We start from the raw sequence: 23,653 nt of genomic DNA on the forward strand, positions 1-23,653 counted from the left end.
ATGTTGCAGTCTAAGATGGTAGCGGGGTAACCTGTTTTGAGTTTGGCACCACAATCTAAGTATCACCCCGGAACGCCTAATCGCTTTGGGACACATTTTTGTCGCTAGGGTGGTAGCTAGGCAGAAGTCTCCCACCAAACCAGACCGGAGAACATACAGATATTATAAATCTACAAATTGCCTCGCCGGGAATTCGCATGGTGGGCTTAAGTTCCAATATCCCAGCATTGGGACATTGAAAAGCTAAGATGATAATGATGAGATATTAAAATATTCAGTCGTCTCTTTAAAAATCAAGATCACTCCGACTCATAAATCGCCCTCCAATGTCGTCTAAATTAGTTTACTACCAGGTCGGTGAAACAGTAAATACGTTAAACAGACGGACAGATTGACTGAGCTGTTTAGTCTGTGCATTGTTTGTCTATTTCCGTACACTGGAACTGTCTGTAGCGTGATTTATTAAGCTCCAAAGACTTGTGATTAAGCTTGGATGTAGCACGATCCAAAACGTTTTGGGAGTCCGACATTTTGGATTTTTAATGATGTCGCATTTTGGTAAAACAAATATCCATCCGTAAGATAACTAGTCGTAAGAATTCATCATACCTGAGTCAGAAATAAATAGGTTATACCAATTTAACTTGGTTTTGCGTAGACTTAAATTAATTAAATGGAATTAAAAAAATGTGTATTCGAGTTCTCTGTGTGCTAACAAAAAAAAGATGAATAACTTTCCTTCCTTTTGGGCTTTTCCATTCAGCCTTATCTCAGTGCTTGCATTTGAAAATCTCTTTGAAACCGTTGCAATTAAGTGTGCAGTCGGCTTTATGTTCTTTCATACAAAAACCGTTGAAAAAAATCGCGTATTTTTCAAAATCATTGAGTTTTGCTAGAAACCATTTTTTGGGAACGCCCAGAAATAATTGGTTTCGTTACATTGCGGGGAAGTAAAACGCAGCCAAATAGGGGATACCAAATGGCCAAGTTTTTTAATTTTAATTCCACTACCGATTCCGAAACCTTTTTCAATGATTTATTATTTTCTTTTCCTTTTAAGCTAATTCTCGCTCAGTGTGAGAGCCTTTCTCGCACTTGTTCGGTTTAAAAAAAATATATAATTATATATATATATACTGTGCTGGTTAAAGTCAGCTACTACCTACTTAGTATCGAATACTCCAATGAATGATGATAAATTAACGACAGCATAATCCGGGATCAGTATTTGATAAAGTTTAGCAATGCGCTCTGACGCATTCGATTCGCTTTTGACGCACGTCTTCGAATTTGATAACCTGATAAAATACGCTTGATAGCGATAATGATAAGAAATGCCGCATTGGAGTGCTGCGTTAATTAGCCGCTCTGATAATGCTACCTTTTTATATTTATCTACAGATTACGCATCTTACCTATTAACCTATTTTTAGGAACATCATATCAGTGGTTTTACCGGCGTTAAATATCATCCTCATGAGCGAGGGGGTTGTGACAAGTGACAACTGTATTCGGATCTGCTCACCACACGGTATATCATGGCAGGCATGGCAGGGGTGTCATCACAGAATTACTATTATTAAACTCTTTATTTGTATACCACAACATTAACATATATAAAATATAACAAAAACAGAAACATATCGAAAGAAGTAGTAATACAAAAGGCGGCCTTATCGCTTAATAGCGATCTCTGCCAGGCAACCTTTGAATTAGGAAAAAAAAAATGAAGCGGAGAATAGACTGCTGCAGGGCTAGCATGGGCAGGGGACATTTTCTCCACGGGGAAAGGATAAAACATGTATCCCCTCACGCAATTATTTCCACCCCCCGAGCATGGGCACACGGGTGGACAATATATCCACGGTGGATATAATAGGGGAAAGACGTATCCCCGGTAAATGTCACAAAGTAATTATTCTAATCTTAAATTTTTATGGTTTTTTTATCTATAAATGTTCCTCGTCTGCGGCTGTTTGTTTATATTATTTATTCTGGATTTTTCAAAGTGGTATAAAACGTACCTTTCGAGAAAATAAAATGGGTGCTAAAAAGTAAGACGTCTTCTATTATAAAATGTTTGAAAAAGTGACTACCTATTGATATAGAAGCCTACCTAATGAATGAATGTGTAATTTTCGTTCAGATTTCTACATTTCACTAATAAGAGCCCCAGAAAGCACGAGACATGTTTTTTTCGACTTTAATTCGTTGACAGAATTTTAAACCCACGTCTAAGGACGGGGATAAAATTGTCTCTTTAAAATGTCAAAAAAGGATAGTTTTTCCCCTTTCATTTCTTCCTATGCTTTGGCCGGGGGAAATATATCCACGAGATATGTCATACGGGGATAAATGTATCCTCTCCCCTGTTGCCGTGCTATGGCAAGGGGAAAAGATGATTATATCCCTTGATAGAGGATATAATCGGGGGATATAATTTATATCTCCTGCCCGTGCTAGCCCTGCTGCAGGGCTAGCATGGGCGGGGGACACTTCTCCACGGGGAAAGGATATAACGTTTATCCCCTCACGCATTTATATCCACCCCCCGAGCATGGGCACACGGGTGGACAATATATCCACGGTGGATATAATAGGGGAAAGACGAACCCCCGGTAAATGTCACAAATTAATTATTCTAATCTGTGCTCATGGTTTTGACAAATAAATTTTTCGTTTTCTGTTTTGTTTTAGTTGTCTAAGTTTTTTTATTGTTTTTTTTATCTATAAATGTTCCTCGTCTGCGGCTGTTTGTTTATATTATTTATTCTGGATTTTTCAAAGTGGTATAAAACCTACCTTTAGAGAAAATAAAATGAGTGCTAAAAAGTAAGTCTTCTATTATAAAATGTTTGAAAAAGTGACTACCTATTGATTTAGAAGCGTACCTAATGAATGAATGTTTTACAGTGAAAGTAAACAGAGACGTTAATCATCAAGATCCAATCCTGTTTACATATCAAATTATTGATCTTGTACTATTTTATTTAAAGTTGTGCTTGCCTTTTTCTATGGCCCATTAGTTGACAAATTTGTGTTTATTCAGATCAAGAAGTAATAAAATACAATTGCAAATGTTGGTAGATTTCATGCCAACCCACAACCACCTTGCCACTGGGGAATTCACAGGAACTCTTAGGAGCCAAAAGGGCAGACTCCCAGTGGCAAATCTTAGTCATTACTGAAGGAGCATGGGCCAGACGGGACGGTCAATCAGTGGAAACAGTTAAGTCAATTTTGCGGTAAAGTAAGCAAGTGCAAAAAATTTAAATTATTTATTAGTGTTGTTGGCATCTTGTTTGATGCCAACAACAACATCTTGCATAATTTTTCTTTTATTTGCAGACGTGGCAGGACATTAAAAAAGCTGCAACAGCACGGGGACGCAGCACCACAGGCAACATATACATAGTATACATGTTGCTGTAAAGTCAACCAAGTGAAGAATTTATTTATTTTCCAGAGTAGGTATAGATGGAAGAATGCAGGATGCTCATTTATCACACAAAAATAAATTAAAAAGGATGAAAAGGTTAATTTAGAAATTTTATTAATTAAAATATGCATTTATAAATCTTTCTCTTTTTTGTCAAGCAACTGTTAACAATCTTGTTTGATCCATATTTGATGTCTGATGTCGTTCTTCGCTCGTATGTACAAAATTTACTGTCATTTGCTCCATTAGAGTTCTGAAATATACAAATTATATTATGCTCAATACTGTTGACCCAAATTAGTAGGGCAAATTGTATGTGAAAATGCAGGATCAATGATTTATAAGGAACCATTATTATAAGATATAATTTTATAATATTACCAAACATTAATGTGCCCAATAATAATAAGTTATGGGAACTTAAATATTATTTAAAGTATATATTTACAATACACGCCTATAATGATGCATAATATTATAAAGTGTTATGCAGGCATATATAAGTGGAGATGCTTTTTCAGGACTGTAATGAAGCACCCAGTCAATCCCCAAGCTGCGAAATGTGTCTTTGAGGTACCTATTGGCCCTTTCCACACAGTTTCTTACTTGGCAGTGCCAGTTTGTGTACTTCTCTGCAGAACTATTTGGTGCAGCTTCTAAATCCGGAGTCATCATCCAAGGCTCTAGAGCATAGCCCGAGTCCCCAATAAAATTCTACTTTGTTATTTAAACATGTAAATTAATTCCTACTTGTTTTGCTTTTTCAGATTTTCTCCAAGATTTTAATAAAATGTTGAATAGAAATATATGCACAATCCTACATTGTAATTTGGACGTGATGATTAACCCATGCCCATGTTAAATAATTTATCAGACATTTTTTTTTGTATTTTCTTATATTTCATTACTAAATACAGTATCTACTGCCAAGTTTTTGTACTAATTCCTCAAATAAACAATTTTATTATAATGAGACATTGTTTTTTGTATATTCATATAAATAATTTACCAGACTAGTTGTATACAACATATGCAGCAGAATCCTAGGCATGTAATTTCTAGGTAAATATGAGGAGTATAATATAATGATATAGGTAGGTGTGTAACTTTTTTGATTTGCATTGTTTCCCTTTTATACTAGTAAATGGCAACAATAAGTAAAGTTTTGAAAGTTTGCACATTTTATTTAAAACATACATAAGATGTAGTACTGTCCGATTCTACTTTCATACAGCTGTATCTTTTCATATTTTACTTTAGAGTTAATAAATATGAATTGGTCATGGACACACACCACAATCTGTAAAATATATTTTAAAATTATTAACTTACTTGATTGTTTAAGTTTTTGATAAACTCTAGATCTAAATAATTTGTCTTTACCAGTTGAACATCTATCGTGGATCTCCAGAGTCTGTTCCCGGGAATAATATCTACTTTGGCATTAGTCTAAAATGAAATGAAAAATAATTAAAGTACCTAGCATTGAATATCTTTGCTATGTACTTATACTGAAGTACTAAGTACTGACTAATAATTTTATTATTAAAGTAAGTATATCTATATTTGATGAGGGGATGTCTGCCATTGCCAGACGGGTGATCAGCCTATGTAAGGACCATTCCACCCTATTCCCCATGTTTGAGACACAGGTTTTACTGGTGTCCCGGCAGGGTCCCCCCTGAAACCTACCAGTCTCTGTGGTGAACCTAACAATATCCCCTAAGGTGAGGTTTGCTAGGTCTTCTTCACTTATTCTATCCTTACCTTGTAGTTCCCATCTTACCAACACGTACAAAGGGCACTCGGCTATAAAGTGAAAACTAGTTATCACATCACTGCACTTTGAACAGGATGGGATTTATATTTACTAATGAGAATTATTAGGAAGTAAGTACCTATATATACTCACATACTGACAATAGCTCCAGTAATTTGGGTCAGTTATTTGCTGACTGTTGTTTGAGCAACAGCCATGGTCTTGACCTGTCCCCGCTGATAACTACCGTCCGCTAATAGCCTTAAAGATGTGAGAACCTAGACAAAAAGTGATTAGCCATGCTTTTTTTTAAACCTACGTTCATATATAGATGTCTTTGCACAAGGTGATTTTAGGTACTTAATAACAACTTACTTTTATGTGCACTGGTAGTCCATCGACAGCATTTAGTGGTTAGTGCCTCTTTAAGGTCCTCGCACGAGTACAGCACACAATTTTTACCCATCCGAAACAAGTGTTGGAACTCTGCATCGGGAAATTCGAACGGATTACTGGCGTCACGTATAGATCGCCGGTGTAATTTTCGTTCAGATTTCTCCATTTCACTTGAATAATAAGAGCCCCAGAAAGCACGAGACATGTTTTTTTCGACTTTAATTCGTTAACAGAATTTTAAACCCACGTCTAAGGACGGGGATAAAATTGTCTCTTTCAAATGTCAAAAAAGGATAGTCTTTCCCCTTTCATTTCTTCCCATGCTATGGGCGGGGGATATATATCCACGAGAAATGTCAAACGGGGATAAATTTATCCTCTCCCCTGTTGCCGTGCTCTGGCAAGGGGAAAAGATAATTATATCCCTTGATAGAGGATATAATCGGGGGATATAATTTATATCTCTGCCCGTGCTAGCCCTGCTGGTGGTACAGATATTAAAATACATACATGCGACTAACTACTTACTGATACATAAACTAGTGTACACAAATAGATAAAAAGTAAATAATATAATTAATAAATAAATATAAAAATAAACTAATATATATAATAACAACACTTACATTTAAATACTTTAACATACAATAAATGAGTAAGTATAATATAGAATGGGAAGGGGTTAGGCCTTAGTCTACCATGCTAGCCGAGTGCGGATTGGTAGACTCCACACGACCTTGAGAACATAATGGAGAACTCTCAGGCATGCAGGTTTCCTCACAACGTTTTCCTTCACGGTATAAAGCAAGTGTTATGTTACAGTAATTTTATAAATAAATAAATATACTACGACAATACAAACATCGCCATCTAGCCCCAAAGTAAGCGTAGCTTGTGTTATGGGTACTAAGATAGCTGTTGAATATTTTTATTAATATAATACACATAAATACTTATAATATACAGATAAACATCCAGACACTGAAAAACAATCATGTTCATCACACAAACATTTTCGAGTTGTAGGAATCGAATCCACGGCCTAGGACTCAGAAAGCAGGTTCGCTGCCCACTGCGCCAGTCGGCCGTCAATGGAGAACTCTCAGGCATGCAGGTTTCCTCACAACGTTTTCCTTCACGGTATAAAGCAAGTGATATGTTACAGTAATTTTATAAAGTGGGTAAATAACCAAGCTTTTGATGACTATAAATTCATATTTGCCAGATATTTTATTAAATTGATTAGGATTTTACAAATACCCTAATAATTATTTGATAAACGACTAAGGCACCGGGAGGTATCTTTGCATCGTTCGAGTCCATGTAGGACTGGAGTACCTATATCGATAATGCATTCGTATTTATATCAAAATACCCACAAATTCCACGTCATGATCATTGGTTATTAATCAAATAGTTAATTATTTACCCACTTTATAAAATTACTGTAACATATTAATTAGTTAATAGATAGAAACAATTAAAATTATATTTGATTAATAACCAATGACATTGAGTTGGTGGGTATTTTGATATAAATACGACTGCATTATCAATGCACCTCAGTCCTCCATGGACTCGAACGATGCAGAGATATCTCCCGGTGCCTTAGTCGTTTATCACAAATTTAAATTCCTTAAATGAAAAACGCACATAACTCCGAAAAGTCAGTAATGCGGGCCGGGGCTTGAACTCTGTCTCCACGAAAGGAAAATCGATACCAAAGCCACTAGGCTATCACCCTTTAAAATATTTATTAAGTTTTAATTTATTATTTAGTAAGTATTTTTAAATTGCATAAAACACACGTAACTTTACGTTACGCACTTGATGAAGCTGTGAAAGCCCATTGGGTAGGACTTCGACTTCACTTTCGGAGGACCGAGTTCGAATCCCAGTACTTTTAACACCTATAACTTTTCTAAGTTATGTGCGTTATAAGCAATTAAAATATCATTTGCTTCAACGTTGAAGGAAAAGACCGTGAGGAAACCTGCCTGAGAGTTCTCCGTAACGATCTCAGAGGCGTGTGGAGTCCACCCATCCGTACTGGACTAGCGTGGTGGACTATGTCCTTAACACCTTCTCATTGTGGGAGGAGGCCGTTAATGGGTAGACACGATGATGATGATGACGCACTTAATTTATCGGGTAAAAAGATACCCCAGATTTTTAATTCAAGGTGAAGTATTGTGCTAGATATAATTTATTGTATTTGTCGATGCTTTTCAAGCTTTCACGGCAGCCCGGCGACGGTGACGTCATGGCGGCGCGCGCAGCTGATCGATGGAAAAGTAACCCCTCAACCGCTGTAGCGCTGCTCTCACAGTACTTTTCTTAAACCACCGAAAATCTTACAACGCTTCAACCGCTTTCGCGTTGAACTTTTAACACGAATGATCCATTTTAAAAAAGGTCGAAACGACCACTCAGTTTTTTATTAGATAACGTCTTTAATACGATAATGTAACGGTACTTATTGGCCTGTCTTTTTCGTAAATTTCCTTCACTTGTAAAGGTTTTCGCGTCGATTATTCAAACCTTAGATTAAACCTTAGAATCCAAAGGGAATTGAATATAGCTATGAATCTTTGTAAGCTACAGATAATTAACAATATGCCTACTTATAAACATGCTACAATCAAATTTTGTAGTTCCTAAGCTTGTTTCCTGTATAATCTGTTGGTAAACCTAATAAATAAATAGAAAAAAAATCAACTGCTAATGAGCTATTGTACGTATTGTGCAATGTTGATGTGTTTTTAAAATATATATATATATATATTTTATTTTTTTTCATCTTTCTTCCACCGATCTTTCACTGTTCAGGCTGTTAAGCTTTGGAATGCCTTGCCTCAGAGAGGCACAGTCTATTACCATTTTTAAAAAACTTGTCAAAGATCATTTTTTGTCTGAATCTGCGGATCTGTAACATGCCTATTCCCTTCTGTTTTATTTGTGGTTTGACAATATTGTATATATTTATTTATTATTGATATTAATTATATAGGTATATATTAATTATTATCACTATCTATATATTTTATTGTAAGTTTATTATATGTATATATTATATTTGTGTATATGGGTATATATGCATGTTTATTTAAATGCACCACCTACCTCTTTTCTTGAGCTGTTTTTACCTTAGGTTGCCTGGAAGAGATCGCTATCTAGCGATAAGGCCGCCAAATTGTATACTTTTTGTAAAATTTTTACTTATAATTTTACTATATGTTTATGTGGTGTACAATAAAAGTGTATTCATTCATTCATTCATTATTTATGTATTTAATCATAAAAATATTCATCAGTCATCTCAGTACCCATAACACAAGCTACGCTTACTTTGGAGCTAGATGGCGATGTGTGCGTTATCGTAGTATATAAATTATAAAATAAATTATAAAATTATCTTAGATTTATTATCTCACCAGGTGAGATTGCAGTAAAAGGCTAACTTGTAGTGAAGCTATCTATTGGGGTTTCCCCACGAAATAAAAGGTAGGGTAATGAAGGTACAGTATATTTGAGTTTTTATTATGTATTTTCCAAAATGTTTTTTTTTATTCAACTACAAGTTAGTCCTTGCCTTTGATGATGCATTCTAAGTTGGTAGCGGGCTAACCTGTAAGGGAGTATGGTAGTCGTACCACTAATAGGTTTCTACGCGACATCGCACATGAACACTAAGTCGCTTAGCGAAACGTCTTTGTCAGTTTGATTTATGTAAATAGAAATGACATAGATTTTTCATTAAATTTTATTCTATAAAATTACTCCGAAATCTGAACCTCTGAACTCCTAAAGTTTAAATTATAAATATTAATTTGATTTAGAAGAAAATGTTTGCAAAAGCGAACTCTAAAATGTTTTGTTTAACGTCAAATATAAATGTCAAAAGTTCGCGCGCTGTAATGCAATATGGCGGACAAGACGGCCCTTTCTGAATTCATTATATACCGTTTAACTGGGCAAATTGCTTATTTTAAAAGCGATTAAATAGGAAAAATATTAGCCCTATTTAAGTCTTTAATATAATATAAATATTAAAGTCTGTGTATAATATAAATATTAAATTAAATTTCTGAATGTTCTCTGGTCTGGTCTGGTGGGAGGCATCGGTCTTAGCTAGTTGCAACCCTACCGACAGCGACGAGCCGTAAAGCGATTGAGCGTTCCGTCGGATGTCGCGTAGAAATCGATTACCTAGAGGTATGACTACTATACTCCCAAACAGGTTAGCCCGCCTATCATATTAGAATGCATCATCACTTACCACTTACCAGATTGCAGTCAAGGGCTAACTTGAAGTAGAATAAAATATATATATATATATAGGTATATACTTAAAGTGCAAAAGGGCATTTCTAGTGTTAGTTATTACGATTTCTATGGCACCTTCCATGAAATGAGCAAACAACACGCAGTGAACGGGGTAAACATAAAAAAAAACTAGAAAAAAAAAAAAAGAATGTAAACTAGAAAGTTTGCACGTTTCACCGGATTGTTCCAGCTATCCGGGTCAATGGGATGCCGAGGGTGCGCGGGCAAGTGCGAGCGTTATTATAAATATTTCACTTTTCTGTTACAAACACCGATTGTGTCGGGAAACGGTTAAAAATGCACATTGAAATTGTAGTCTTTTTTTATTTATTCAACTACAAGTTACAAGTTAGCCAGGCGTGCAGGGTATGCACTAAGTGAGGGGGGGTTCAAGCTGTCCTGTCCCCCTCCTCGCTAGCAATCGGTTATGGTGGTTGGTACACGTCCGGGAGGTATACAACGTCTAATAAAGCCATCAAGAGGGACATGCCGTGGTGGTTTTTAGTTTGGGTATATCCCCGTTGGAGTCCCGCATAACCTCAGTCCTGCCCAAGGGTCGGAGGTAGCAAGCAATAAAGCTTTTCAACCACGCCAAAAAAAAAAAAAATTTCAAAAAGTGCACGCCACTGAAGCTAGTATAATATAATCCTTAGCCTTGTCCGTTCTTCAGGGCATAGCATGCTTCTTTTAATAAGAAGGTTTTATAGCGTAAAACAACCACGCCTCTTCAATGTGGGTTGGTGGGTAGTGTAATATATCTGACTAAAACCATGTCAACCAAGGCCTCTGTTGATGCTATAATTATAATGCAAATATAAAATAAAGTGGGAATGTTAACTAATATTTTTATTTAAATCTGTGTTTTATAGTACGACATACATAATACATATATATAAACACATATGAAAAAACTGAAAACAATATTTTGTAATCGTTATGTCAGTCCGATCCGTTTTTCAATTATTTTCAATCATTCTATTATCAATTCCATCTTCATCATGAGTTTAACAGTTAATAAATGTTACCAATATTTTATGGAGCACTGGCACAAATAAGCGATGGTCTATACACTACACGGTCAGCTGATGCGAGCTATAGGCGCCGCCATATTGGCCTCGGCTGCTTTGACGAGCGCTTGTCACTTTATCCTCACTCCACGGCCGACAGTCACGCGACATGCAACACACAGTCGAAATAGTCTGAGACGTTGTAATAAAAGTTTCACTATAATAAACTAATTGACGGCCGATTGGCGCAGTGGGCAGCGACCCTGCTGTCTGAGTTCAAGGCCGTGGGTTCGATTCCCACAACTGGAAAATGTTTGTGTGATGAACATGATTGTTTTTCAGTGTCTGGGTATTTATCTGTATATTATAAGTATTTATATGTATTATATTCATAAAGATATTCAACAGCTATCTTAGTACCCATAACACAAGCTACGCTTACTTTGGGGCTAGATGGTGATGTGTGTATTGTCGTAGTATATTTATTTATTTATTTATTTAATTAAATGCACACCTAGGTATACCAGCTTCTTATACCTACTTTATAGCCACTTAAATTTTTCTAAGATCATCATGCTAAGCGGTTCCCTTTGATCTCTGAGATGCGGAAATTAGGTCGGTAACCTTGCTAGCGAAAATATTTGGTGATTGTTCCGAATTTTAGTTTTATCAGAACAAACTTGTTTATACTTAAATATGAAGTGGCGTATCCTACTTATAATAAAACTGAAGAGTTTTTATTTGTATGAGCGCGCTGTAATCTTAGGAACGTTCAGTAGAGTTTGAAAAATCTTTTTCTCATTTTTTAGCTCAATATTTGAGGAAGGCTATAGACTAGAAGGTTGTATGAAAGACCGTAATTTTTCATGTTACTTATATCGATAAAAAATAGAACCTAACAAATTTTCTTGAAAATCAAAATAGTAACTGTATTTATTTAATATAATTGTTTTATAAATATAAACTAAAATAAACTATTTAAAACTAAATAAAATCTAAAACGTTCTCGTAACCACCGCAGCGAGGCACAGTTCCTAAGATGCTGGCAGCATTGCCCCTTTGGATGGTCAAACTAATTCGTTCGTGTTTTGCTTTAAATAATAGAAAAAAAAAAATAGTAACTGACAATAACTATAAATTAAAATAATAACTGACTTTCAGGATTAAAAAAAAAAAATACAGCCTACCCTTAGGAGCCTAACAAATGTAATAATGCGGACGAGTCGACGCGGCATCTACCTATGAGAATCATATTATTAGGTGTTGTATGGAATGCTCTCAACAGATGGCGTCCTTTAAGAGGTACGAAGATGACCAACGCCATCTAGTGTGGGAATAAAATTGCCAAGCATTATGTTTCTTACAACCTAATTTCTATTTTCTAAGACCGAAGCGAACCATTAATATTAATGCATTATGGTTGCGTTTCCTTCACCTCGAAGATCGTATGTCTTGGACCATACTAAATGAAACACAATGTGTCTGACTCTTCAGCTGTGGGGATTTTATATGTCTACTACATCGGGTCGATATACATACAACCAGTGGCGTGCATAGAGGGTATGCACAGGGTATGCAGATGATATAACATGAAGAAAATCTCCAGTACGAGCTATAAATACTTATGGGTAGGCTTTTTATAACTGTTACAATGCTAATCCTTAAGTTTCTTATAACTCTTACTGGAGATTTTCTACTTTTTGTATCATCTGCATACCCTGTGCATACCCTCTATGCACGCCACTGGTTGTATGTATATCGACCCGACATATAAAATGCCCACAGCTGAAGAGTCAGACACATTGTTTTTCATTTAGTATGGTCCAAGACATACGATCTTCGAGGAGAAGGAAACGCAACCATAATGCATTAATATTAATGGTTCGCTTCGGTCTTAGAAAATAGAAATTAGGTTGTAAGAAACATAATGCTTGGTAATTTTATTCCCACACTAGATGGCGTGGGTCATCTTCGTACCACTTAAAGGACGCCATCTGTTGAGAGCATTCCAAAGGGGAAATTCCTATACAAAGTTATCGATTTAGAATTTTTACGATTTTTCGGCTGTTTCTTTGGGGTTTTCGTGATTTTTTCCCTAACAATCCAAGGGGAAAAAAAGTTAAAATAAGGTTATAATTAATTGATAGAAGGATTTGACTCGATTCCATGCCTCCACCAGTCGGAACCGTTCAAATCTTGGGTATAGTTTACAGTTTTATGACAGGTTTCGCACGCCAAATCTGTCAAATTTTATAATATCTCAGATAACTTACGGCCCGGTTCTGTATAATACTTCCACTACCGGCTTGCACCACTGGTAGTGCTCTTTGGTACAAAATAAATAAATTTAGAAAGCTAATCGCTTCTCACTTGGGCGAGTGTCCTTATTGTTTGACGATGCATTGATTTATAGCTGAAACCTCGCCTTCGTTTCAGTTCTCCGAAAGTCATCATTCGGTCTTTACGATCCAACTCAATTTGTTTGTACTTAGTTTACGCTCGACTTAATTCTACTTCTTACAAATATTTTTGGGAAGTTAGCATTTTTACAATCGCGTTAACGGGAGCGTTAACGAGGAATTGAAGAGGAAAATATTGCCACGCAAAACTTTGATTCGATTAAACGTCTATATTTCACGATGCATGCAGAGTTAGCCTGTAAGTGGGGTATATAATGTATAATTCATAATATTACCATTAGGTTAATAATTAATTTAAGGCATTGTATATAACGTTGGCTTCCTATTTAATAAATAGATAAATATCACCCATAGAAATTGATTTCCTTTTCAAATGTTTTGTTTTAAGGAATAAGTCCCTAATTATAAATGCGAAAGTTTTTATGTTTGTTTGTACTACTTAGCAACGCAGAGAGTGAGAGAGAGAAGTAGATGATACTTGATAGTAATAGTACAAAGGCAGCTGCCCATTCTCTTTTCAATACCGTTCTTTCTTAGCTACTAGATCTTTAGTAGCTTGAAAAAGTTTATCCTTTTCGTATCGTGTAGGATCTGCTGTCCTATGGGAGTATGATAGTGTGGGAATAGATAATGCACCTGTGTTTGCGCACATACTTGTACACTATAATATCTCCCGCGTAGATGGAAATATCTCTGGAGTTTGACCACCGTGGCCGAAATCGGTCAGGGAAACCGTTTTGTTTTATGTTCCCCTAGTCGCCTCTACGACACCCACTGGAAAAAGAGGGGTAGTGTCTTTATTCTGATCTGCCGTCAACGCACTAGAACAAATACAATTTTTGACGGTGCAGTTTGCACCCTTCTTCCTGCTTCCTGCTTCCTGAGTACTGGAAAATACTTGTGTGATGAGTATAAATGTTTTTCAGTGTCTGGGTGTTTATATTTATAGTTCTAAGTATTTATATATATTATAAATAAAAATATTCATCAGTCATATTAGTGCCTATAACACAAGCTACGCTTACTTTGGGGCTAGATGGCGATGTGTTTATTGTCGTAATATATTTATTTATTAATTATAATTATTAAACAAAACGCACAAAAATATTTTTGTTTTTGCTGTGCTTTGTGTTAACTGCACAACCAGCTCGTCTCCGTATACCTATGTATATGATTTTATCAAGTGACACTTGACATTGACACTCGATTGCACTGATTAAGCAAGGAGCTGACCGCAGCGTGCCAAGTCATGCATATAAAAATTCGTTACTAAATCTAATTCTTTACCGCTTCCTATATTATATATAATATATTTCTTATATCTTCCATCACTAACACGGATGAGTGTTAATGAGAGATTCAAAGGAGATATGCTATTACAAGATCTAGCTGATAGGCTAAAAAATCTGTGGTGCAACCGCAATTTTATTTATTAAGACTACGAAAGTCCGCCTAATGAGAAGTTTGGTCTTCCCAATATTTCTGTATGGTGCAAAAACATGGACAGTGCGCTTGAAAGACTGTCGCAAAATCTATGCCCTCGAAATGTGGTGCTGGCGACGACTGTTGCGGATCGGACAATTTTGCGAACTAACGTGTCGATCCTGGAGGAACTAAAAGTATACTGTGCAGATACAATAAAAACTCTACGGAACGACTCGTTATCCAGTGGAAAGTGGAAGGCCAACGGTCACGCGGTCGATCACCCACGCGTTGGACAGACATAATAAAAGCTGCAACACAAACCTCCATAGTCGAATGTTCCAGAAACGCTGAAGACCGTGACAAGTGGAGGCGCATCGCGGAGGCTGCATTAGCCAAAGAAAATGGATCACAACCACTCTGTCAAGAGGGAACGACTAAGGAGGACTTTATTATGTATAGGTATTAACTGATGTCGACCGTCCGTGGGCTCACAGCATGGACTCGGAGGCATAAGAACTAATCACCCGCCCTTCAAAACCTCGTCGCTATAATCGTCGCCTAAGTCGAGGTTCGACCTCATATTAATGAGGCGCCCATGGCCGACGCTTCCATTTTTGAGTCCTTAAACTCATTCCAGGCAGAGCCTCATTCCAACCAGCCCTCGTTATCCGTTGAAACCATTAAGGTTATTCGAAACAATCAAAAAAAGAAGAAACACAGACGGCGTAATAATATATTTTGTAGGTCTAGCATGCGCGCCACGAGACAGTTATGTCTACCCATTACGTCGTCTGTCTCTATGGAATAAATACGATTAACTCTTTGAACTATTTCACTACATCCATTTGAAAAAGTTAATTCGCGTACTCGTTTTCCTTTTTATAACGCCCGTCTCGGTATTGCGGAATCAAATAAGTACTTGTCATCTTTTTTATCAATGCTCACGAGCAACCAGCGGCCAACGTACTCTTAAACCTCCCTTCTAATTAACTTAGTCTCACATACAGACTATGTATAAAAAAAACTCTTTTATAAATCCCATTCTAGTAGAGTGTAAAATTACCCCGCAGAGTGTAATGCCACCATACTGTTTGTATTCTCGGAATAGTCCTATTTCAAAGTCCGAATTTAGAAATTGCATTCTAAAATATATCTTGGCTTATAGATTTATCTCTTTCGAACTTAGATGTATCATATTTAAGTATTTATGGTATGTTAAAGTATGTATTAGTATATTTATTTTTCATATTTATTAATAATATTGTTGTATTTGTGTAGTCTGATTTATGTGTTACTATGTAGTTATTCGTATGTATGTTTTCAAAAGGGTACCCCACTTTTTCGTTTCTTCTTTCGGCCTTATCGCTACTTAGCGATAAGGCCGCCTTTTGTTACCTACTACATTCTTGAAATGTTTGTTCTTTTTTTTTGTTTTTCTGAATAACGAAAAAAAGAGTATAAATAAAAATATATGAAAAATTATAGTTCTTCAAATATTGTTTTTTAAGGTACTGAATCTTAAAAACAATCCTCAAATATTTCAAAAGAGAGCCTTTAAATAGACTTTAACGTACAAAATAAATTTGACTTTGACATGTAAGTTATCACATAAATTACGTAGAATGTTCGTTGAATGTTATTGATATTAAATAGTTTATTTAAATTGTATTATAACTTAAATTGTGTAAAGTATGGACGGTTAACGATATAGTTGTATGGTATAGAATAAAGCGTAAGGAATCCTTTTATATTCCTTACGCTTTATTCTATACCATACAACTATTTCTATTTATTACTTCCTTTTATATTCCTTATCTTTAACGGAAACAATAATTATTACGGCCGTTTCACAATCTGTCGCCATGACCTCCGGCTGTTTGGTCCACCCAACAGGGGTGTAATTTTCCGTCCGGTAACTAATTATTATTGTTTGTATTTACGTAACGTTTACCGTGCGATATTTTCGATGCGTTGTTATCCTTGTGGTCGAGACTTCAGCCTCCCTTTCTGGGGGACCGAATTCGATATTTTGGGTTACGCGTGTTTTAAGAAATTAAATATCACTTGCTTTAACGGTAAGGAGCTTTGCAAGCCTAAGACTGCTCTATAGCGTATAAGCGTAGTGGACTACCACCTAGTTTCTTGTTTTAGAAGGAGACCTGTACCCGTTAGTGGGTTTTAATTATCCAGTAATGGGTCGATAATGAAAATAATTTAATTATAAACCTATACTGTACTCGGAATTCAGAGCTAAATTTGAAGGATGATATTCATCACCATCTAGAGTATAGTAATGCTCCACTCTTTAGTACAGACTTTATGGCTTAAACGGGAGAGGAAGAGCGTTATACGAGGCTCAAATGACGCTTGCCGGTCTATAATTAAATTACAAATAAATAATAAATTAATATACTACGACAATACACACAACGCCATCTAGCCACAAAGTAAGCGTAGCTTGTGTTATGGGTACTAAGATACTGATGAATATTTTTATGAATAATATACATAAATACTTAGAATATACATATAAACACCCAGACACTGACAAACATTCATGCTCATCACACAAACATTTTCCAGATGTGGGAATCGAACCCACGGCCCTGGGCTCAGAAAGCAGGGTTGCTGCAAACTGCGCCAATCGGCTGTCAAATAACCAACAAACCTTATGGACTACTATAAATGACCTCCGTTGGAAGTATGTTTTGGAACCTTATATTGAAGATTACAAGAGTAATCCGGTGTCTTTCGACCAAATCTCCAAACCCTAGCAGTAACAATAATAACGTAATAGTAAGTGTGTTTAAAGAAACTTCTATTGAAGGAGCTTATACGCGCTTACAAAGAGTATCAGGTGTTCTTATTCCAAATCTTCGAACGTAACACGTAACAATATAAACGTGATAATTATTACGTAAACGCAAATAAAACCTTTATTAATGGCTACCCTACACTGGGGCAGACTGCAATTGATGGCAGTGGCTGACCCATATACTCGACGGTACCTATTGATCGGATTTCTCTGTCTAACCTATTTTATTATGTCGGCGAGTGACCGAGATGGATACGTTTCTACATTTTGCCTGCATTGTACACCTATTCCCGATGTTATTGCAGAGGGAGTGGGAAATAGGTTGCTTTATGAAAATGCTCAGGGACGCGGTTATTAGGGTATTTCCTGGAAACCTTTTCCCTGTGATGGCTGCCAGCTTTGCTTATGCAAGGCTGTAAAATATATGAACTGTATAGAAATAGAAATAGAAAATATAGAAAATATTTATTAGAAAAACTCAGTACAATAAATCTTTGGAATCCTGACCTCTAAAGTTGGTTATTTATTTTTCGGTGATGAATACCAGGAAAACATTAAACAACAAAAGTGACTTATTTTCACGAATACTGTAATAACCCATCGGCAGTGACGTGCACTTCATGTATGCACAAAAGCACTGCCTACTCTAAAATAATATTATTTGTTCGGGAGGAGGATTTTATCATCCTGCACCACTGGCATAGGCCAGACACAAAACTAATGTGCCCCTGATTATATCCCCTGACCAGGGATGAAAATACCGCGTGCACCTGCCAAATTACTGCAACAGGGAGAAGTTATCTCCGATTTAATATTACACGCATTCCTACCCGTGCGCCTATGCTCGGAGAGCTGTTAAAGCTGAGGGAGAAGAGAAATTTTTGCATTTCCCTGTGGAGAAAAATTTTATGCTACCTAGCTAGAAAATGTGTTTTTTTATGGTAAAAATTTTCAAATAGTCAAACTGATGGTAAGTGGAAACCATCGTCTATAAACACAGCAACACTTCACAAGGCATGCAAGGAGCACGTCAGAAGGTTTGAAGCCTCATATACCTGTAACAACACCGGCAACCAAGCCCTTCAGACCGGAACACAGCATGGCAACAATGCTGCTTAGCAGCAGAAATAAATATGGCGATAGTACTTCCCCGGACGAGCTCTGTCACAAAAAGCTCTTCTACTACTACTGCTTGCACGCCACAGCGCATAAGCATATGCATTATGCGTATATATATCCCGTTTTCAATCAGTCTTCTAAACACACACACACACACACACACACACACACACACATATACACACACAGACAAACACACACACACACATCATCATCAACCCATCGGCCCACAACTGGGCATGGATCTCCTCTAAAAATGAGAAGGTTTTAGGCCGTAGTCCACGCTGGCCAAGTGCGTATTGGTAGACTTCACTCCGTTGATAGCATCATGGAGAACTCTCAGTCATGCAGGTTTCCTCACGATGTTTTCCTTCACTGTTTAAAGCAAGCAATATTTAAATCAATTGAATTAAAAACGCACATAACTCCGAAAAGTCAGTGGCGCCTGAAGGAGCTCGAACTCGGTGTCCACGAAAGGAAAGCCGAAACCTATTATAATATTAAGGATTACATGTATGATAAAAAAGCTTCGGTATGAATTGCTCTTACTTCATAGCTCAACATTAACTAGACTGTGAGATGGTGATACCAAAAAAAAACCTGGCTTAGTTTGTTGTGGACTCTTCTTAAACCAGGGCGCGTTTGGAACCCTCCTAGCTTCAGTTTTAAGTTAACGAACGCTGTAATCACCAACATTAACATTAGTGTAACATGTAATAAGGTCTACATGAATAAAACATTTTTGAATTTTGGTTTTTTTTAAATTTTTGGAACCTTAACTACTAGGATATCACCGCGTCCTTCTAAATACGATCACAGGTTATTAATAGTTCTTAATATATATCCTTACCTGAACGGTTTCGTCAGACCAGCACGCAAGGCCGTTTCTCTGGAAGCCTCCCGACGTGTCTGCAAGGCCACCGCCGCATCACACAAGCTACCCGCACCGAAAGATCCGCACCCACCGCTTCGGAAACCTCAGACCCTAACAAATACCTACCCCTGCTGGCAGTATGAACTATACAACACACATTGTGAAAAAAATTAAGGCAAGTCCATTTCTAAAGCACCTAAAAGTACACTAAAGTTCTCAAGTCTGTTAGGCGTTCGTTTTTTTTTGTAAATCGATTTTAAAGTATTGAGTCGTCGCGGAATTTACCTATATTCGAGTTTGTGTATTTCAGTGTGCGGTGAAGCACGCAATATATAGTTGTCCCGCTCCATATAAGGCTTTGCGGGAGTGTATGGATCGATGGTCTCTCTCACACAAATTGCGGCTCGGTAATCTGAAACAAATGAAATTAATGATGAGAACAAATTCATAAAGCACCTTCTTTTTCTCTTGCTTGCTCTGAGGCATTTTATTACGGCTGACAGTCTGTCTTAAAATTTTTTTGCTGCACCACAAGCGAAAAGCTGAAGAATCTGTATGGTGTAATTTATAATTTCTTGAATGAATGAATATTGAATTGAATGAAGACTGAAGCACATCCGTCAACATCTCCTAAGGATGCTCCGGTTTCGGAGCGAAACGTGCGTAGAGGGTACATTGCCGAGATCTGTTTGGTGTGGAATATACGGTTTGAAGAAATTATAAATTACACCATACAGATTCTCCTGCTTCTCGCGGAGTGTAGCAAAACTATGGCAGTGGTTTAATCAAAATCTGTAAGGTTTTCGGTTTCACAGATAAGTCTTAGAGACAGTATATAAAGTACCGCTAAAGCCTTGGAAGTATTATTTCGGTTTTCATTTACACGTTGTATATGATTTTGTGCCACAATATATTTCACAAAACGACGACGACGATCCGAATAAAATGGCAGAAGGAGAAGAAGAAGAAACACTTTATTGCACGTATAACATACAGGAAAAGAAACAGTAAGGAGTATACAGTACAAAATGTAGACATGCAATGGCGACCTTATTGCTGCAAGCAATTTCTTACATGCAGCCTTTGTAGATAGGACTTACAGCAAGAGAACGGGATAGTGCTGAGAGTGTGTGTGTGAGGAGTAAAAAATGGCAATTATGAATTTAATAATAAGCGTCAACTAGGTGCAGTGTTGAGTGCGGTGGTCGTATTAGTAAGTACTGGGTCCGATTACCAACATCGATTCAGCATTAAAAAAAACTTAAGTATAATTCAAAAAAAATTCAAAATTCATTTATTTCAAGTAGGCCTAATACAAGCACTTTTGAAACGTCAAGTTATAATCTATATAAAATGCAAAATAGTGTCGATGTAATCTGCCAATGCCCTTTTTTCTAGCAAATGAAGGTTTTGCGGTGGTAGCTCGTTTCAAAAGCTGAAAACAACTAAAACTGTAACATAGCTTGCTCGGCCCAGCATCTGGGATAAGCAAGATTAGGTAATTATCTTAATGAGACTCCGCGCAGTGTTAAGCGACGCGTACAAGATTGATGAGCCAACTTGTATTTTGCGGTTGGATGTTTGTTCGCGCTACTTTGCGTTTGTTTTTAGTTTAGTTACTCACAGATTTATCGATTGTATTTTTGTTTAAACATAAAGTACAAACACCAATGCAAATACTTAAGTTTACAAAGGAAATGTCATGGCCATCGGTAATCCCTATGGCGTGTTTTTGTTTAGTAAGATAAACCGAAACCTTTCTCATTAATATAGGAATTTACACGTCCATGAAGGAAGTTTATATTATATTTCATATTTAATTATTAGAGACACTAACAATATACATATACAGTTAAAAAACTTGTACAATATTTTACCCATTCATTTTTATGTTTATCGATAACAAGTGACCATGACATTCACAAAAAAAAAAAGTTTCTACTTTTCCCCTGCTGGGATTCGAACCAGGGAAATCCAGGCGCTTTGCGCTACAGTAGAGAGGTCGATAAAAAAATTATCTGCAAAACTTACAAACGTAGAATAATAAATCGAATCCGGGACCTCCAACTTAAAACTTCAGCGCTCACCGCTGCGCCAAGGAGGTCAACAATAGGTAGTGTTACAATAGGTAGTTTTGTATGTTTTTATAATCGAATAGTGGCCTCGACAAACGTGGTCCAAGCCACCCACAAATTATGTTTTCAAACCAACCAAGAACCCAAATATACACTAGCTAGTTTACAATATCACACACATATTATATAACACATATTATATACATATGTACTAATTATTTATATTAGTATTTTTCTCACCGTTTAAACCTTCCCTAGACTTCCACGAAAATTTCAGGACCTGAATTAGCCGAATCGGTTTAGCCGTAATAGAGTTTTAGTGAGACTAACGGACAGCAATTCATTTTTATTTATAATCTATAACTATTTATACTTTTAAAATGTTATCCAGAGTAGAATAACAGGAGTTCAGGGCCACAATATAGGTCAATTTTGATTGGACTTGCTACCATCCCTAGTAAGCAGTATTACTTTAAATTTAAATTCATCATTAACAAACCTAAAATAATGATTTAAATAATTTTACGAGAACGAAAATATTTGAACGGTAAACCCCTAAGGAAAAGGAAAAATATTTATATTACTGCGGTAAACTTAAAAACTACCAGGGTATTTGAAATATATTCGCGAACACCGTCGCCGGTTTCCGCCGGATAAATAATTAGTAATTCTCAAAGAGATCTTAGGGAATTAATGATGATGTTGGAACAGAGGAATTCTACGTAGCGTTTTAATATTTTATCACAGGTTACTTACATGTCGTTCTCTAATTTTGTATACACACACAAAATTCGTCTTCAAAACTTTTAATACACTATTAATATTAGATTCGTCACTTAATAATTAACCGTCATTTAAAATGATTTGATACAACTTGCGACTTTACGACACTGTATTTTAAAGCTCACTGCAGAAAGATATTTTAAGAAGCATCAAATGTCAATAAAAATTAAACTTTAACAAAATGAGGGTAGGAATTATAAAAGTATAAGTTAGTTGTATAGTAGCATAACAGATGGCGTTACGTGTGCACATACTTATTGTTCATAGTAAAATGTGGGTTCTAAATCGCGCTATCGAAGTTTTATGCAATTTTGAGTATATAACGAGCATTTGAGGCCATATCGTCGGTGGTCCACTCCTACACAGTAAGTCAGTGTTTCGGGAAGCTGATCAAAGTTCCCGACGTCTTGTAACTGCCAACACTCTTTCTGTCTGTATGTGTTCGAAAACCATCCAAATTGAAAAAAAAAATCTGGCACTTGACCGTTTAGAGTTATCTCAACACCACTGATGTAGGGGCTTTGACCACTTTTTGTACAATTTTACACATGATGTTATTTTTTTATTTACAATTAATTTTATGTGTATAATTATGACAGTTATTGGTGTCAGAAATGGATGGAGTGGATTTCCACCTTTATGTCATGATCATTTTGTGTATGGTATTTCTGGTTAATCGTATCGTAAATTACTTATACTTTTTTTAATTATTAACTGCCATTTTGGCTATTTAAGTTTTACCTCAATTTCTACTAACCTACATACCGATATTACCTAAATAGTTTGAACCATATCGAACAGGTATTTTATAGCATCTAACGTAAAAAAGTGATTTTTTTGTAAGATTAAATAAGCAATTGTTACATACATTTTATTACGGATTAATTAGATATTGAAATTATTCTTTTTTTTATTATTATCAACCCATTATCGGAGGGTAAATGCCGTATTCCACCACGCTGGCCCAGTGCGGATTGGTGGACTTCACACAGCATTGAAAATATTATGGTGAACTCTCAGGCATGCAGGTTTCCTCACGATGTTTCCCTTCACCGTTGAAGCAAGAGATATTTTAATTATTTAAAACGCACATAACTTGGATAAGGTAGAGGTGCGAGCTGGGATTCGAAGTCGGCCCTCCGAAAGTGAAATCAAAGTCCTACCAACGGAGCTATCACCGCTTGGTTTTCTTCAAGGGATAGAATCCACATTCAC

At 36.4% G+C, this 23,653-nt stretch overlaps 1 protein-coding gene across 6 annotated transcripts in view; it reads right to left on the reverse strand.

Annotated features, from left to right (window-relative positions):
- Positions 1 to 23,653, reverse strand: part of LOC120634427 (plasma membrane calcium-transporting ATPase 3) — a 281,705-nt gene that overhangs the window by 221,226 nt on the left and 36,826 nt on the right. For 5 of the 6 annotated variants that reach the window (XM_039904955.1, XM_039904960.1, XM_039904959.1 and 2 more), the window contains exon 2: positions 19,557 to 19,992. The gene's annotated coding sequence lies outside the window, so the exon portion shown is untranslated. Of the gene's footprint in view, positions 1 to 19,556; positions 19,993 to 22,411; positions 22,535 to 23,653 lie in introns of those variants that run through there. The other variant, XM_039904952.1, reaches the window with a different exon arrangement.

Source organism: Pararge aegeria, chromosome 24 (genome assembly GCF_905163445.1).
Source record: "Pararge aegeria chromosome 24, ilParAegt1.1, whole genome shotgun sequence".
NCBI classification, from domain to species: domain Eukaryota; kingdom Metazoa; phylum Arthropoda; class Insecta; order Lepidoptera; family Nymphalidae; genus Pararge; species Pararge aegeria.